The sequence below is a fragment of the Saccostrea cucullata genome, unplaced genomic scaffold, assembly GCF_032062105.1.
Source record: "Saccostrea cucullata isolate Sc308-1 unplaced genomic scaffold, CSIRO_AGI_Scuc_v1 ctg2414, whole genome shotgun sequence".
Taxonomy (NCBI): domain Eukaryota; kingdom Metazoa; phylum Mollusca; class Bivalvia; order Ostreida; family Ostreidae; genus Saccostrea; species Saccostrea cuccullata.
The window spans coordinates 120,509-124,137 of NW_026924651.1; positions in this window are offsets into that span (position 1 = coordinate 120,509).

Here is a 3,629-nt window from a genome sequence, read left to right on the forward strand (position 1 = left end):
GTAACGAAATTAAGAAATTAAGAAATTTTAAAGAAATATAGGCCCCCCTATAGAGAAAAAAAATTAATATTTAGACCTAACCCGATCAAAATGAAATTGATCCCGATCAAAATTAAAACAAAATGAATGAAATGATAATTTATTGCCTCTTCGTGTATTTATCAGACTGGTATTCTAGGGGAAATGTTACATGTATTTATTTTCAATAACTTTACACTCATGGTTAGGATCGGTTTAATTTTGATGAGGATTGGCCAAAATTAAAAAAATATATATTTTCTTTTAAATTTGACCATTTCGTTTCAATTTCTTTTATAAATATGATTAAAGAAGATGTTCTCCCCAGTTGTGACTGGTTTTAAGAAGATTTTAAACACAAGTTTAAAAAATATTCACGAATTATGTGTTTTATTTGACAAGGGATTTATATGAAAATATACTGAAACTAGAGCCGAGCTCGTTGCAAAGCAACGAATAGGTCTTCCGTTGGAGCTACGGAAGGGAAGACGTAACCTTGAGTCTAGGTCAAACCATTCTTAAATTATTTAAGTAAGCAACCCAAAGGCTTGTTGAGGAAGCAACTTACAATGTTTCGCCAGGAAAAAGACTGTAAAAGAATGTTATGTGCATGACCTTGAACTTTCTAAATGACCTTGCAACAAGCAAAGACAAACTCTGTTATAAAAATACATACTCTGCGTGTTACCGAGTGGAAAAGTTCACGTATGTTTTTTTTTAGATATTCTTTTAGTTCATATCCAACCAAAACATCTTATCTTAAGTGATCTAGAACTTGAGACAAGGTCATGCCCCACCCTGCATTATATGAGCAATGTTTCACTGGTACAAATACGGTTGAGAATTTAAAATTTCTCTGTCAGTAACAATGACTCGTCCAAAAGACTGGATATGTTCAGTCAAATTTTTATTGAACATATATCAAATCGAAAGAATTTATTAGGTTCAAAACTATGATTTACATGATGATTTATTTAGAAATACGAGTGTATGACGTTTGTTGAGAATATCTTGAATAGTTTCTTAAAAATTGAAATCTTAAAAATGGAAATTCCGTTCAGATAATGCATATAGGCATAAGCTTACAATAAAATATCTCAAATGGTTTCTTTAATACTATGCAAATTGCAAATTAAAGACAAGTGAGGTCAAGGTCACAGGAAAGTGCAAGATCAAACTGTATCAGTATACTAAAGTTTGATAAAAATGTCTTGAATGGATTCTTCAAAACTGAAGGTCGCCCGTTTGGCACAGTAGTTAGAGCATCTGTTATACACTAAGGTTTGGATAGCTCTCATAAGTGTGTACAGTGTATCAGCATATGAAGTTGAGTAAAAATATAAATGCTTTCTTCAAAACTGAGCTTAATACTCAATGAATTAGGTAAGGTAAGATCAAGGTGAAAGGAGAGGTCAAAGTAAAAAAAAAAGAGGTCAAAGTAAAAAAGAAGTAAAAGAATACTTATAGTCTTGAATGGTATGTTTCTGAGTTAAACACTAACCTGAGAAAAGTTAGGTTAAGGTCAAAGGAAAGGTAAAACAAAATGTTGATGCAGTTACAAACGTGTAGCTAGCCTACAGTATGTATCAGCACATATCAGTACATATCGGCACATGAAGTTTGATGATACTATCTTGAATGGTCTCTTTAGACAGAATTCATAAAAGGTGATATTAAGTTCAAAGGAAAGGTCAAAGTTAAAATATGTTGATGCAGGAAAATAGCTCTCATCAATGTTTATCAGCATAGGACGTTTAATATAAAAAAAATTGAATAGTTTCTTTGAAATTGAGCTTTAAACTGAGGTAAACGCAAAGCGGGGAAGAGGGACAGACGGAAAATGGAAGACGTACATGACAAACAATATATGCCCGGCCATTTTCATGTGGAAGCATCAAAGTTTCAATGAGAATGTTTTATTTGAAATTTGGAGACTTGTGAAATGATGCGTGGAGACCGATCCTATGGATGAGACCGGATAAATCAAGGTCTTGTGTCGGGGTAGGTGCTGGCATGAAAAGGATCAAAGCACCTGCTTTCATCAGGCATAAACCTTGAAATTAATAAAGTGTAAAAAGCAAATACGATTGATTAAAACAAACTATGAGATAGAGTGAAATAAAATATCATATAATGGGTAATTTTTACTGCTGTATATTTTTACGAATTTGGGTCAAAAAAGGTGATTTAAATTTTTATACGGTGATCTTTTACGAATTGAATATGTCCGTAAAAATTCAAAACATCAGACGTAAAATTCCAGATCACATTGAATGCATTTACGTGTACAAATAACGTGTCCAAAAACCCTATGTAACTTGTAGGAGAGAGAGAGAAAGAGAGAGTGAGAGAGTTATTAAACACATGTTAATTTGATATAACAATATAAACAATGCAAACAAATTACATAATGAATTGTATACAGGCGCAGATCCAGAAATTTTTTCCAGGGGGGGTCCACCTCAGTCAAAAAAAAATCATATGCCGGAAATTTCTTGACAAGCACAAAAAAAAAAAAAAAAAAAAAAAAAAACGTAAAGTAACACTCCCCCCAACGTTAAAAACCTATTTCGTAAGGGGGGGGGGGGGGAGGTAGTGACTTCTTTTCTTCTTTTGCCTCAAATCTTTAACTTTTCATACCCATTTTACACATATAGTCCAGGGGGGTCTGCGTTTTCCAAGGGGGTCAATGGTAATTTTTCCTTGTTTAAGTATGTACATTTTTAACCTGGTAAATTCCAAGGGGGTACCCCCCCCCCCCTCTAGATCCACTCATGGTATAATTTTTTAAAAAAATAACCTTTATATACATGAGCAATGTGCCCTTCTTTGATTCATGTTTTTTTTTTTATAAACATAGCTAGGCACACGTGCATGTCTGGTATATTTACCGAAAACAAAGAGAGACAACTCAAACTAACATAATTTAATTAAGTACAGCGTATTAAGAGGTCGAAGTTTTATTCAAAGCATATATGAAGCAGAAGAAAATGTCCAAGATTGAAAACACGGGTATACATTTAATTGGAAGAGCTGTAATTATTAAGTCATTATCAGAAGTTATGCGTCTCTAAAAAAAAAACTAAAAAAGAGTAACCATGTAGGTCTAACTTATAAATTAATTGATAATGTTTGTTTAATTTATATACAAGTTAATTGAGATTACCTGTATGATCCCAATTGATGATTGGCTTAACAGTGTTCAAAATACTAACAGTATACTAATTATATAGCCTCCATGGAGTGAGCTTAGTAGCAATAAGCATTACTTTTACACATACCGTGTAAAAAATTATACGAGCCGTTTTATAAATTATGTTAAATTTTATGCGTTTAAATTGTACGGATTTATAAACCTAAAAAAAAAAAATACCCGTCATTCAGTAATATGAAAAAGGCGACATGATTTCAAAGCCAATTTCCACTGTTGGAGTACACGATGTTTTTAACATTCGACATGCCTGCGGCTCTCTGTGACCACGCACGTTAAAAAAATAACGGAGACACAAAAGAGTGATGGTAAAAATAAAACGTACATATAGTACATTACCTATCTCAAGACTTCCTTCACTAATTATAATTATTTGCCGAAGCCCCTTTTCAATTACAAT